This window comes from Macadamia integrifolia, chromosome 11 (assembly GCF_013358625.1).
Source record: "Macadamia integrifolia cultivar HAES 741 chromosome 11, SCU_Mint_v3, whole genome shotgun sequence".
Taxonomy (NCBI): Eukaryota; Viridiplantae; Streptophyta; class Magnoliopsida; order Proteales; family Proteaceae; genus Macadamia; species Macadamia integrifolia.
In genome coordinates, this window is record NC_056567.1 from 7006735 (window position 1) to 7022768 (window position 16034).

At 37.2% G+C, this 16034-nt stretch overlaps 1 protein-coding gene across 2 annotated transcripts in view; it reads left to right on the forward strand.

Moving 5' to 3' along the window:
• The window catches only part of LOC122092851 (GDSL esterase/lipase CPRD49-like), a 24180-nt gene that overhangs the window by 499 nt on the left and 7647 nt on the right, over nt 1-16034 (forward strand). The gene's annotated exons all lie outside the window — the stretch shown is intronic.

Genomic DNA, 16034 nt, shown 5'->3' on the forward strand with positions numbered 1-16034 from the left:
CTGTCTCTTTAATATTCTGTAAACAACACTTCTAGCCTTGTTCATTATCCTGATGATGCTTCCTACCTCATCTTTGTGCTCTCTCTCTCTCTCTCTCTCTCTCTCTCTCTCTCTCTCTCTCTCTCTCTCTCTCTCTCTCTCTCTCTCTCTCCTCACCTCCTCTTCTTCATGTCTCTACTCTGTCTTCTCTCTCCTCTTCCTCATCTCACCATTCTTTCTACCCTGACGTCTCGCTCTCTCTTTTGTATTCTTCGAGTCTGATGAATCTTCACATACGTGAATATACGTGAACATCTCTAGTCCATGGATATAACATCTATTTTCTCTCTCTTCATTTAATAGATGGTCACGTACATTCATGTAAATGAAGATTCACCGCTCTCGTATTCCTCTCTCTAGAATATTTTCATCTACCTATATATCCAATGGGACTTAATTGAGTAAGCTCATATGGCATTTTGGCTTAGTTGCTGCAGTGCTTGACGTGGTAATACTTGTGTTTGGATGGCAAGAAAAGGAAAAGATAGAATATAAAGAAATGAGAAGAAAAAGAAAATCTTTAAAAAAATTCTGTGTTTGGCTGCTAGAAAAGAAAAGAAATCTCGAATGAGTCATGGGAGTACTCATTCTTCTCAAATAAGACTTATAGAGTCGGGTCTCACGAGAGCGGATCAAGTTCATTCTCGTACGTCCCTGGTCCATGGATAGGGATCCATTTTCTCTCTCTTCTTTTGATAGATTCCATATCCACAAATCAAGAACATACAAGAACATTCTCAAATGTGATAACCAATGTCTCATAGAAATGCAATTTAAGAAAAACCCATCTAATAAAAAAGCACCATGACCTACTTAAATGATAAGGGATGTAGCACTCTTAATTTTTTGGTTATTCATCACCTTATACATGTCATGTAAGCAGCTTAAGTTGATACCGTGGCAAATACAACCATGACTATATATTATCGTGACATACAATAAAATCACGAGGTTTAATCTGAAAGCATGAAAAACATATAATTCAGCAAATATTTCTTACAAAGAAAGGACAAAAGGGGAAGGAAAACCAGAAATATAATACAAGATGTCTTGCCCAATTTGTTCTGGAATCCAGATATGTTTATGTATGAAAACATTCTCGTACATTCTTGATCCGTGGATTTGGAATTATTAAATGAAGAGAGAGAAAATAAATTTTAAATTTATGGACCAAAGACATACAAGATTGTTCTCATATGTAAACCTAATTATTCAGATCTCTTTTTTCTATGCCTTGGCCATCTTTTTCTCCTTTCCACCTCCAAGACCCTCTCTCAACCTTACACTTTTCTATGGAAAACTCCATTTTCCTACGTGGGCAAGACTCTTTTCACGGTGGCATAAAATTTATAGTTTCAAACAAATTAAGAATCTATAGCCAGTGAGTGCAGGATAAAAATCATTTGTTTTTCTCATCCCTGTTTTTTCTTGTTTTGCTACCTGCAGAACACGACATGTGGACATTTCATCACCAACGGTCAAGATTAAGAAGGTTGGGTGAGGGTTATTACATCTGGTTTACAAGTGTGGATGACTCGAACCAACCTTCATAACCGGTTCACCCAAACAGTAAGGTTTAGAACATGTTTTGAAATTTGAATTTCAAAATCCCTAAAAGCTGGGTTTCCCTCGCACGATTCTCTCTCTCTCTCTCTCAACCCTCTCGCTGCATCTCTCTTGCTCACAAGTGAAAATCTCCCTGTGGTTGAAGCTCACGAATGAAAATCTCCCTTAGTCTCTCTGTCCGACGCTCTTATTGGGTTTGAATCTGAAAGGAGCTCTGGGAGGAGAAAACCCTAGCTAGCAAAATCTGCTTACGAAGCTCGCTCATTGCAAGCTTGAAAGATTCTCTGCAAATATCTCTCACCTGTCTCACTAATTCGAGGTAACAGGTTACAATCTCTACGATGAGGGCCTCTCTCTCCCTTCTCACAACCCTCTCTCTGCGACCGAAGGAGTGGGTTTCTCTGCGAACGAAGGTCGCGGTCTGCTCAGGTATGTTTAAGAATCATCTGTTGTTTCATGACTTTATAGATAACATGTACCTAAGTTCTTCTTTCTATTAGATTTATGGGTGATTTTAGTTTTTATTTGATCATGGATTTCTTTATGTACGATTGTGTTCTTTTGTTTTAAATGTAATCCAACTCTTACTTGGTTTATATCCATTCTTCCTCTCTTCTTCTTTTCCTTCTTGTCATTTTTCTCTGGTTTAGCAAAATAATCGACTATTGTTCCAGAATTTTTGTCCTGCTTAATCTTGAATTTTTGTTCTTGGAAGAAGGTAATCTATGCCTACTACACTCTAATACATTGTTCAAATCTTACTGTTTAGCAACAAGGAGCAAGAGTCAGGGAAAATGAGGTTGGGTTTGGGGCCAATTCCATTCCAGATCAGCCAAAGAGGAAGGCCAAGTGATCTGTATTGAAACTATTTTCTCAAAAACATTTCGGTAGTCATTGATGTTTCCACCTATGTCCCACTGGCTATGTTGGGTTTGAGATTTGGAATGCAGAAAAGAAAGCCTAGCTTGGGTTAAATGATTGTATTTCGATCTGGGCCTTGTTTTTGCATAGTTGAGTCAAATGGACTCCACCATTCTATAGAACAATGAAAACCATGCTGGGTGGGTAAGGAATGGCACATATCTGTTGTATATTTCTGTAGATACTAAAAACCTTGTTGTGAGAGGTCACAAGGGTAATCTGATATTTTGGTCTCTTTTATTTTCTATTGGATTTGCATTTAATTGTTACTACTATCTTCTATCCTTGGCTTATTTTGTCACTTTATCCCCTCTTAATTGTCATTTCTTTTTAGGTTCTTTTTCTTCCCTCTCTTAACAAGCAGTGGCAAGATAAACAATGGCCATAACATTTTTGTACATTTCTTCTCTCTCTTTCCAGGATCCTTTCAAATTCAGATAAACAAACTATATCGCTAAAACTATGTTTGGGTGAACCAAGGTTACATTATTTTTCAGTTTCATGACTTTATAGATAACATGTACCATTACAGGCTAAGTTTTTCAGCTACTTTCTTTTCTAACTAAATATCTTTCATTCTTCTTCTTTGGCTAGCTATAAGATCCATATTCTAAGAACTAGGGTCTATTACATCCAATAATGTAGTAGTATCTAAGGTATCATTGTTTTTATTTGTTTTGTCTAGTATGAAGAATGCTTGTTTGAATGATGCGAAGGAACCTCGGGTTGGTAAGTTATTCAATTCAGAACAAGAAGCATATGATTTTTACAACAGTTACGAGCGGGCAATGGGGTTTAGTATTAGGAGATACACTGTGAATAAAAGCAAGAAAGACAAAATGACTATTACGTCAAGGCGGTTTGTTTGTTTGAAAGCTGGGTCTCGGAAACTAGACAAGCGAGACAACAATATTACTAACCCCTGAGCTGAGACAAGAACAAGTTGCAAAGCACAGATGGCCATATGTTTGGGTGGGGATGGAAAATATATGTGTCGTGAATTTATGGGGGAACATAATCATGATCTTCATACTGATTCAACAGTTCATATGATGTGTTCACATAGGCATATGTCAGACATACATATGTATGAAATTGATTTGGTTGATGACTCGGGCATTAGACCTAGATTCACAATTGAGTTGATGGGTAGGCAGGTTGGTGGGATCGAGAACTTGAGTTGTACGACCCAAGATGTTAGGAACTATCTCCGTACTAAAAGAATGAGTGCCTTATCATATGGTGAAGCAGGTAGTTTGTTGAAGTACTTTGTTACTCAAACTAGGAACAATCCATCTTTCACATACTCAGTTCAGCTGGATAGTGAAGAACAAATAACTAATATATTTTGGACTGATCCAAAGATGATCATTGATTACGCACACTTTGGAGATGTAGTCAGCTTCGACACTACATTTCGCACCAATAGACAGTGTAGGCCGCTTGGGGTATTTGCTGGATTTAATCATCATAGAGGATGCACTGTATTTGGGGCCACACTTTTATATGATGAGACAACAGAATCTTTCAAGTGGTTGTTTGAGGTATTTGATGAGGCACATGGTGAAAAGAAGCCTATAACTATCTTCACGGACCAAGATGCTGCTATGATTATAGCATTAATAGACATGTGGCCTCAAACGTGGCATGGGTTGTGTACATGGCACTTAATGCAGAATGGCATTAAGCATTTGGGTAATATGATGAAAGATAGCTCTGGGTTTCTTAAAGATATAAAGAAATGCATATACCAATACGATGAGGAAGAACAATTCGACAGAGCATGGTCTAAATTGTTTAGTGAAAATGGTGTTATGGATAATGCATGGTTGAGGCGCATGTATACACTTAGAAATAAATGAGCGAAGTGCTACATGAAAAACACATTCACATTAGGTATTCGAAGTACACAACTCAGTGAGAGTTTAAATAGTGATTTGAAGGAGTATTTGAAGTCAACTTTGGATGTTGTGTAATTTTTTAAGCACTTTGAGAGAGTTGTTAACCAGAAGCGTGGCAATGAATTAAAAGCTGAAATTGAAGCAAGAAACAAGTTGCCACAACTTGCAAATTCAATGTCAATTGTCCAGAAACAAGCTAGGGAACTTTACACTCCTACAATTTATGCGATATTTCAAGAGGAATATAATTGGATGACTGTTTGTTGCATCAGAGACCGAACTGATAGATTTCCCTTCATTGATTTTCGGGTTGGGATTGTTGATGTAGAAGGTGAATATCAAGTATTTTGTAACCCGCTTGCTGGAATTATAGGTTGCGCTTGCAGGAAATTCAAAACAGATGGTCTTCTTTGTTGCCATTGTTTGAAAGTTTTAGATGCGCTCGACATAAAGCGTATTCCTGATTCCTACATTTTGAAGAGATGGACACGGGGAGCAAGAACTATGGTAGTTAATGACAATAGGGGGAAATAAATTGAAGAGGATGTCAACCTGGACTGTACACAACGATATAGGCGTATTTGTCATGAATTTGCTCAAATAGCATCAAAAGCTTCTAACATAGTTGAGGGTTACGAATTGATGAAAGATGCTGCTAATGAATTAAGGTTGAAGGTTGGTAATATTAGAATCAACCCAGCCGATTGCCCTGATATGCCAATATTGCCTGATTTCTCAACTGACGTATATGATGGGATACGCTTGAAGCATAAAGAGAAAAGTAAGGGTGGAATAAGGCTAAAGAGTTGGGTCGAAAAACAAGGCAAAAAAAAAAGAGTAGAGGGCCAAGTAATAGTCAACAATTACAAGAACAGCAACCAACTCCTGCCTCATACAATACGCAACTATTGGATAACATTCATCCCTGTTACATATCACTTATGGTAAATACTTTTAGTTAGTTATGTTGTTTGCTGCATTTTTCATTTTCTTATATAAATCTAGATTGCCCTAATTTTCAATGTTCCCTGTAGGAGTCTATTTCCCATATGTCATCTCAAGCATCTGCAGTTCATCAATCACAAGCATCTGCAGTTCATCAATCACTAGATGAAGATTGTATTTAGATTCATTTAATGAGGAACATTATTTCTTTGCTATTAAATACATTCATTTAATGAGGAACTAACTTTTTTTTTTAGTTTTTTGTGATTGCCAATACATCTAGGATATTAAGCATTTTTATTGATGGATTAGCCTATAATGTACTAACAATTTTTTTTTGCAGGTAAGGAGTCTTTAGCTCAAAATGGTAGAGCATCTGGGCTAATGCCCAGGTTATGGTGGTTCAAATCCACCAAGACTTTGGACAAAACACTTTCGAAACAACACACTTTTAAAACACTGTTAATGTTTATCTTGAGTTTTTGACGAATGTAGGTTTGATGTTATTTTTTTGGGTTGTGATTGAGTTCAGATTTGAATTAGTTTTGTAAAACCAGATGGGCAGTCTAGTTATGTTAAAAAATGGGACTTCTGACACTTATTTGTTCTCTACTAGCAGAATAGGTTTTACTGTTCATTTTGGGTTGTATTTTCTCCAATTTTTTATGAGTCTTGATAGGTGAAAAGAAGCATTGATATGAATAATGTAAGGGTGGTTGCTATGGTTAGTGTTTCATTGTTCACTAACTTTTTTCTTATGCATCTAGTTAGCTTCTGCCTGGAGAACATTGAATATGCATTAATTCTAGTTTTGGAATGTAGTACAGAGCATGGAAAGTGACAATATCGGCCAATGGCTCTTAGTGTGTATTCTGGTTGGGAATTGGGATCATCTCTAGTTTTGGAATGCATTTATTCTTTGATGGTATAAAAATATCTTTCATCCTTTTCTTCTATTAGTTACATCATGAGAAGTTTTGGATTTCTGGTTTTGAACTAGGCATTGATCAAATTCTCCTACTATCAGTTCACAAGCCCAGAGGGAGGAGAAAGAAACTGAAAAGAGAATATATTTGAATCTGAAAGGAGCTCTGGAAGAATATATTTGTTAGGATCCTCTAAATTCAGAACAGTATTTAACTGATCAATAGATGAGTATATTTGATACAGTCTGTACATTTTTTACTGCATTTTCTAACCTCTGCTGTTCAAGAACGTACATAAGATGGTATGGGGCTAGATCTTGGCCTATCTTTATCCTCGAATTCTGGGTAAATGAGTATGCTTTTCTTTTTTATTAGTAATTCAATGTTTAGCATTGGTTGGGCCAAATGAATCGCGGCTCCAAGAATTCTAGATTTTTTGGAATCTTATACTCTACAAACCATGGGCTCCATATTAATTTTTATTGATCTGTCTTCTTGGTTTTAGCTATGACTGATTTAATATTATGTTTGTGCTTGTTTAGTATTATAAACTATCATCAAGTTGGCCCTTCATCATGCATTGTAGATGTGAGTATGGTTTATGACTATTGACATTCAGGGGCGTTGTAGTTCTTGTATCTGGGCTCATCAGGTGGTGATTTATAACCTCTAGTTTGGACTTAGGATCAAGGAGATCAGATGCTTCTTTCATACAAAATGTTACTGGAATCAGCTGTTCAGGAAATTGATCAATGTAGTTGTGGTGATGATTCTGTTCAAGACTTCAAGTGAAATCTTTTTTTATTTTTTTGGGTGAGGGCGGAGGTAGATTAAGTCCACAATGGTTGGTTTTCCCTATATACTAAGCAACTGATATACTGCCTAATTTGTCAGGGGGGAGGTAGATTCTGTTCATGACCTTGTTGTATTTGATGGGAAGACTACCATCAACCCCTCAGAGTGGACCTTTCATAGGAAGATACAGTGGGACTAAACACTGGATTGATGTTTGCTTTTGTCTACATGATACTGGTTGTTGCAAGGAGAGGATATGAAAGAAAAACAAAGTTGTTATATTTTAGCTCTGCCTTTTTAAGGCATATATATATATATAAAGGGGTTGACATGCAATAACATTGCATTTGGAGTATTTTCTGGAAAATTTGATCAGAAATTACAAATGGATGGCTGTAGAGCTTACTATACATATTCTGATGTTGAGAGGATGCCAACTGAATAATTCATACATCACCTTTTTCATACAGTAATTGTGGGCTGCATAAGACAAGTAAATTATAATAATGTAGCTTGTGCATTGACATGGTGAGGCGATGGAACCTGCATAGCAAATGAAACTGGGCACATCTGCAATTGCCATGAAGGATCATCCTTGTGTTTTTATGATTAAAGAAAAGAAATTCAGTCGTATTAGTTCAACAATGTTGAGTATAATCTTATCGATTTTGTACTGAAACTGCTGAGTCTTAAGCTCAAAAAGGCAGAGCACCTGGTTTTGCACCCAGGCGATGATGGTTCGAATCCATCAAAACTCATATGTGAAATGGGTTGTTACCTCATTTTATTAGGTGTCAGGGTATATCATCTAACACTACTGTTTATCTGGTCTGGATTTCTTATACTTTTATACTTACTTTTAGCAGTTTGTATGTTGCAAGAAATGTTTGCATTTATATACATTAGAGATCTACATTTTTTAGTCAAAGTCGGTTTCCTCACTGTGTGGATTCAAGGCATTGTAGACATACAAGTTATCATCCTTCTAGAACTTCCTTGAGTGGGGAAACAAAAAAAGTCCCTAGTGTTCCCACAAGGTTATCACCTTTGAGCCAACCTTTTTTCCCTCCCTACAGAACTACATCGATTTTACACCTCTGATATTTTCTAATATCTTGTAATGGCAAGTTGCAACATGGCAATACTGCTATCATCAATGTAGTTATTCTTTTCTTGTGTTATGAGCTCTCACTATAAGATGAATTGTATGTTTTTATTACCTAATTCACATGATTGATTCAAGAATGGGAAATTACTTCAGATAATTTTATTTCTTTGCTGGAATTCACGTTTCCTGTCCGATACAACTAGGTTCCAAGTGGTTCTTGTAAGAAAATTTTTGTTGTACATGTAATATACAAATGGAGAGGATGACTTCTTGTCCTGCATAATTGGGCAAGGGGAATAAGGATAAGGAACAGGGGAAGTGTTTGAAAGAAGACATGTCAGGGAGGTGTTGAGATTGAGACTTCCATTTATGACAAGGAAAATAAATCCACTTCACACATTAAAGGATTTTAACAAGGAGATGAACATAAACCCATTGATTATGAAGTTTCAAAGATTAATTAGTTTATGTTTCAACTCAGCCTTCGATCTCTGAAAGTTGCTTGATCTTGAATATTACTGAACTTTAAGCTACTTGATCTTGACTATTCCTAAACTTTGTTTGCTGAAACAACTATCATTCACACCCAGGAATCTCCAGTCCTCAGTCCTCTTCCTGAACTTTTCATTAACAAACAAAAGTTAATAATCATCCAAAAAGGAAAAAAAAATTCTGAAGTCTTACATAAAGTCTTGATCTTGTATTTACTCCATACATAATATGAAATAGACTTTAGTACTATTTACAAGGTTGTTACATAAAAGACATAGCACGAGAGAATTAACACCCAAATACATAGGAAGATGGTTAAACCATAATAATGGTTGAGCAACGACTGGTCCACTAGTATTTGTTTCCGCACTTGTGGACTATAGGAGGATTGACGAATAGCCGAGATGACCCATGTGTTCCTATTAACACTTTCTCTTGAATAACATGTTCCTGTGTCTACAGTCTCAGTATAATTCCTCGATACTGGGTCCAACCAAATAAAACATCCCGGATATTTTCCGCCTACCGGACATCTGTAAAATCTTCATCCAGGATTCCTCGTTGTTTGAGAAGTTCGGATGACCATCACCTCTCCACAGCTACACATCCATTGTTGTGCATCCATTTCTCTGTAAAATGCAATATCCATAAGAGAATAATCGAAATGAATATATCCTGTCAATAACCCTGAAACAAATAACCAAATATACAGTTTATTGCCTAAAAAAAGGTTATATTCTTACATCATAGAGCTTACTGTCAGTTCTACACAAAGATGAATCTTATCCCTGCATTGAAAACTCATTAACCAGTAAACTCATCCCAATGATTCCATACATATTCTAAATGAAGTTGCAAAGTTTGTCATTGCACAGTTACTAGAATTGCATAAGCAAAGGATGTATTCATTAAGAGTCCTAAACATAATATATAGAGTGTGAATAGACAATAGGTATTATATTGGAATGAGATATCTCTGATAGTATTTTTTAAGAGGTCCTAATAGATTTGCTCTTAATACCTATGTAGCCAGCTCGCAGAGCAAAACCGACATAGACAATAGATAAAGTGGAAAAGAAGATGGATGCCTTATCTAATGGGCTCTCTCATCAATTTAATTTCAAGATAAACAAAAGGAGAAAGATGAGTAGCAATATGGCAGCTATCCAGCCTTAACTAATGGGCTCTGAAACTGTCAATATTTTAAAATGCATACTAGAACAGTCAAGCAGATATGCCAATTTTCAATACAGGATTCTAAGCCCTGAACCAAATAGCCAAATATCCATAAGAGAAGAAGTACAATGCAACATTTAATATACAGTCAATGTAGGGGTGTCAATTCCTAAACCGAACCTGTAAAACCGGCCGGACCGAACCGATAACAACCCGGACCGAACCGAACCGAAGCCTTATTGGTTCGGTTCGGTTTCAAGTATTGTAACCCCAAAACCAAACCGAACCGCACCGAAAACCGGATGAACCCGAAACCAAACCGAAATCGGCTCAAAACCCGGACCGAAACCGAAACCAAACCGGTAAGAAACCGAAACACTCCAAAATTCATTAAAAAAATTAAAATTTGAATAGTTTTGTATACATTTGTATGGAAAATAGAATTCAAACTAGACCAAAAATCAAAACCAACCCGGTTACAAATCGATTTAAGAAATCGAAGTTCAACAATTCATCATTTGGTTGTTTCCTAATGGCTCCATACCGGTTTAAAAAACCGATCCAAATCGAAATGAACCTAATAAATCCAAACCGGTACCAACCCGAACCCAAACCGCACCGAAACCGACACCGGACCGAAACCGATAAATCCTTATTGGGTCGGTTTCGGTCACTTCCAAACTCACACCGAAACCGGTGGAACCGGACCGAAACCGCACCGACCCGGACCGTTGACACCCCTAAGTCAATGCAATATCCATGCATCAAATTTATACAAAATAATTGCAGGGGAAAAAAACAAGACCAGAGCTGGTCTATCAACTGACAGAGCAATATAGGGGAAGAAAACAAGACCAGTGTGGAGTCACTGGTGAGAAAATGCTGAGAATTATAATCATTCAAGAACTTTCACTACTTTACTGTCATTCACAAGCTACCAGTGAGGGAAGTAATATGATCCCATTGAGGTTCCTCTGCTACACGAAAAAAAAAGAAAAGAAAAAAAGGTAATTAACAAGGAAAGCCAGAGTAGTTTATACCTTAGGGTCATCAATCCAGTAAGTGTGCGAGATCAGTTGCAGGGGCTTCGTTGATGTTGGAAATCACTCAGTAATTCGAGATAACCAATGAAGAGGGAGAGCATGTACGAAGCTTCTGGTTAGAGAGTGGAGAAGAAAATATTTAGGGTTTAAAAAAGAGTGACGAGAGAAGAGAAGAGGAAAGTAAGTTTTAGGTTTCATACCTTAGCGTGATCGAACCAGTATGTGCGCGAGAACCAGCAGGGGCCTTCGTTGATGTTCGAAATCTCTCTCTAATTCGAGGCAACTGAGAGAGAGCGATATCAGCGCGTAGGAGAGAGAACAGAGATTGAAGAAGTCAAGAAGGGTTGCAGGGGGCTTCGTTGATGTTCGAACACGCTCACTATTTCAAGAATAGCCGAGATGAGATCAGTTGCAAGTATCCTTTGAACCGAGAGATAGCGTGTCAAAGGGAATGAGAGAGATAACAGAGGGTGAAGAAGAAGAAGAAGAAGAAGAAGAAGAGAGGAGGAAACAGATTTTAAGGGAATGAGAGAGATAACAGAGAGTGAATAAGAAGAAGAGGGGAGTTAACGGGTTGGGTTGGGTCATACCAATCTCGGTCTGGTTCACTTACCTCAACCCGGTTTTGGTAGAACTTCAACCAAGCAAGCATTGGGACCGTTGGTGATGAACTGTCCACGTGTCGTGTTCTGCAGGGAAAATAATCCTCTGTTTTTCTCATCCCTGTTTTTCCTTGTTTTGCTACCTGCAGAACGCGACACGTGGACAACTTTAAGACCAACGCACCGGATGTAATAATCCTCACTCAATCTTGACTGTTGGTCTCCTTGTTGTCCACGTGTCGTGTTCTGCAGGTAGCAAAACAAGGAAAAACATGGATGAGAAAAACAGAGGATTTTGATCCGTTCTGCAGGTAGCAAAACAAGGAAAAACAGAGATTGAGAAAAACAGAGGATTTTTATCCATTGGCCTTGGAGCTGTCGACTTACCTGACTCCTCTCTTCTCCACTAAAGGATCATCTATATTAAAAGGAAAAATTAAAAAAATTAAAATAAAGAATACAGACTTCAACTGGACAAGGCCAGATACTCTTGGTTGGGCTACGGCCCCCTCATTGATTTTGTAGATGGTGCTATCCGAGTAGATCTAAATGTGAAAGTTAAGAGAACTATTAGGGAAAGTGGGATCAGGATTTTCTGGATCACTTTGATTATCCAGAGATTAAAGATGCTATTGTTCTTGCAAACATTAGCCTTTCAAAGAAGATGGACAGCTTGGCATGGCTTCCATCCGATGACGGCAAATTTTCTCTAAAATGGGCATGGAATGCAGTTTGTAGTCAGTCGCTCAGGATTCCATATTGTAAATGGATCTGGAATCACTATCCCCCTACCAAGATTTGTTTCTTCGGCAAAAGAGAAATAATAGAAGACATGGTGAAAGACCCTGCCCTATAGTATCAATCATTGAAAGGCCGAAAGGATGGATTCGTGAAACTTCCTCCCTTTGAAATTCAGCAAGCATCCCTCTATGAAGAAAATTTTGCATTTCTTTCAAATTCCCCCACCTGCTGTGCACCAGAAACGGTCGATCCCAACTTATTGTTGTTCTCCATTTAATCCAAACGATGTCAAAATTAACATGGATTGTGCCAGTAAAGGAAACCCGAGCAATAGTGGAGGAGGCGGCATCATTAGGAACATGGATGGTACGATTGTAGTGACCTTTTCAAAATTTTATAGGGTGTGTATCAACTCGGTCGCAGAGCTGAGAACTCTGAGGGATGGCCTTTGTTGTGCTCTGAGCGGGGCCTGTATGGTTGTTATATAAACTCTTTTGACTCTTTTCTTATTGTTAAGCTTGTAAATCAGAAAAGGTGCAATTCGTGGAGCTGCTGATATCTGTTTCAAGAGGTTTTATCGCTTTGTGACTCCCTTTGTGCTAATATCTCTTTTTCGTATCAGGAAAAAAAGTATACTGCACATTGATTGGCTAACTAAGCTTGTGAAACATCGAGCAATGTTTTTTTTCCATTCTCATTAGAATCTTCCTGGTGATCTTTGTCTTCTCGTTTGAGAAGACAAGGCTGGTACGTTAGTGTTCAGCTTTTGATTCTGGGTTTGGTTTTTGTGGAGAGGGAGAGTGAGTTATTTTTCTTTTGTGTAAGGCTAAGGCAGGTTATGTCTGTTGTTATTTTCTTTTGATTTATATGATTCTAATAAATTTTTAGGGTTTTTTTCGACCTAAAAATTTAACTTCCTTGATACCAAGGAGCGAACAGAGACGTATTTTATCAATCTGATACTTGGTTTTGTACCATATCTAAGGATGGTACTCTCTCTACCACAATTGCGGCTAAGTTTTTATCTACTCCCCCCGCTCCTTATCTTGTGGCTAATGGCATTGGCCATCAATCTTTTTCCTATTCTTCTAAATGGTGGAAGTTTTTTGTGGAAGTTCCGTCTCCAACCCAAATTTAAAATGTTTTTTTGACGAACCCTTTTGAATGGAATTCCTGTGAGAGATGTTAGGAAGATGGATTAATATTGATCAATCGTGTCCCCTTTGTGGATTGGAATCCGACTCTACCGCCCACCTCTTCTTTTGTGACTTTACTAACAGAATTTAGGCGGCTGGTCCTCTTGGGTTAAGACAAAAAACTATTCATTTGTTACCTTCTTGGAGGTAATGGAATATTTTTCTCACATGCTAATATATCTAAGACTGAGAAGCAACGGATTGTCTATATAATGGCCATAACTATTTACTTTATATGGATCCATAGAAATAACATCCTGGCAAATATAATTGATCCTAATCCTGAACTTATTCTACATAATATTAATCTATGGATTTCTGATTTAAAGTTAATCCAACATACTGACTTTGTTGCTTTTGATTACTCCATTACAGATGGCCCTACAAACGTCATAGGACGATACTTACCTCCGCCTTTTTTGAACTATCACACCATAGTTTGTGTTGGTTTTCTAATTTTTTGGGGAAAAAAATCTGGTTGGAGTTTTGGCATCTATTTTCAGAGTCAACTCCAGCTCATTCGAATGGGATGTTCTTCAACAACAACTACAGAGGAAACTGAGGCGACCAGACTGCTCCAAGCACTGACTATTGCCGAGTTCAAGGGCTGAAATATCAGTGAAGTTTAAGTACCATGCAGACGCTTACTTTAGCTTATTCCTCAACCTTCCATTGGATCTTCTTGGTCGTTTCTTTCAATTGCAACTTTTTGGGAAATCTTTACTAATTACAGATCTATGTATGCATTTTGTGTATAAAGGTAGGGACTCTAGTCAAATTATGATGTGTTTTTGGGATGTAGCTGTTCGGGCTAGTTGGGGTAGGTTCTTTTCTGATGCTGATCATGATAACTTGTCAAACTCTTTTGGTTAATTTTAATTTGGTTTTTTTTTCATCAAAAATAAATAAATTTTTAAGGGCTTGCCTGGGTCCCAAATAATATTCAAATTTAAAAAAGGAAAAAAAAAATAGCTAGATACTCAAACACAAAAAACCGGAGACTAGCTCTCTCTCTCTCTCTCTCTCTCTCTCTCTCTCTAATTTATTTTAAAAGGAAAAAATAAAATAAAAAATAAACATCAACTAGACAAAGCCAGATTTTCAAACACAAAAAACCAGACTAGCCCCTCCTACTTTGTGCATTGCCATCGTCGGGGGGAAACTATAGAGCAGCAAATAGAAGATTAATTTAAAAACTTCAATCTTGGACAATCTTGAGCATCAATATAATGCTCATCGAGAGTAATACCCGTGAAAGTAATCATACAAGACAAAATCCCCAACTTTGCCATAGATTTAACATGAAATCCATAATTAGGTTAGTTCTTCTATAACAGTGAGTTATCTTCCATTATAGGGAACTAAGAAATAGGCATATGGAGTGTCATACTTACTGCACCCACCAGGGAACCACCCCTTTCCAAACGAGTTGAGTCCCCGCAGCAGAATCACATTCGATCTATAGTTTTCGAACATTTATCCCCATTCCATATATCAAACTCCACCATTCAACCTCAAACTTGGTTTGAGTGTTCAACCATTTCTTGAATGAAAAGATGACATTATCTTGAGAATCTCTAAAAACCCCTCCAGCACTTGATCTTTTCTGATTTCCCGACAAGCACCCATCACAATTTAATTACAACAAACCAGCCACTAGGCAACACTAGAGTACCTACATAATCTTGTTCGTACCTTTAGGCATAAATGTAATCTCTAACATTCTTATGTACATAAGATCTGCCAAAGCGGTGGCTCGACGTTTAAATTTTGGAGTAATAGAAATTATTTCATTTAAAATATCCTCCAAACTAGATTTCACTTTCGCATCCTCCCTTCAAATTTTTTTTTTTTTTTAATTTTTCTCTAACCAAATAAAATAGGGGATCAAAATTAATCCTGACATAGATGCAGAACTACTCTTATTTTTTCCACCAGCTACTTAGCTCCAAAAGGTACACAACAGATGTCATACCACTCTAAAACCTTTTTATAAAAGAACTCCATATTGTTGGATAACCTAGAGGGAGTGAATAGGTAGGTTATCCCTACTAGAGTTAAACTTTTTCGATTTTAAGTCCTATTTTTTTTATTGTAAAAGATGCAAAATATAGATTGAGTACACAATCATACAAGTACGAAAGGATTAATAATGGTTCAACTCAACTAAGTTTATTTCATTCCCCTCAAGATCCCCTTTAAGATGCATTCTACTAGTTTTTCCCTTTCAATAGGTGAGGAGGAATCACCTTTATACAATTTTTTAAGGATAAGAGGTTTTGTACAAATCAATCTCTTTTACAAATAGATAGTGACCTATACAATCTCATGAGGATGAGGGAATCCTACACACTTGTCTAAGTAAAGTCTAAGCAACGTAAATGATAAACCCACTCGATAAACAAGATTATGATGAAAATAGAAAGGAAGGATATTACCTCATGTGGCAATGGCACTGATGTGTACAATTCGATAGTAACATAAAGGAAAGTACAAATATATGATAGTGTTATCAAAGGGCTTCCAGTTAAGTTGGAAGCATCTATGATGTGGTGGCAGTGCAAGTTATGTTACACATCTATA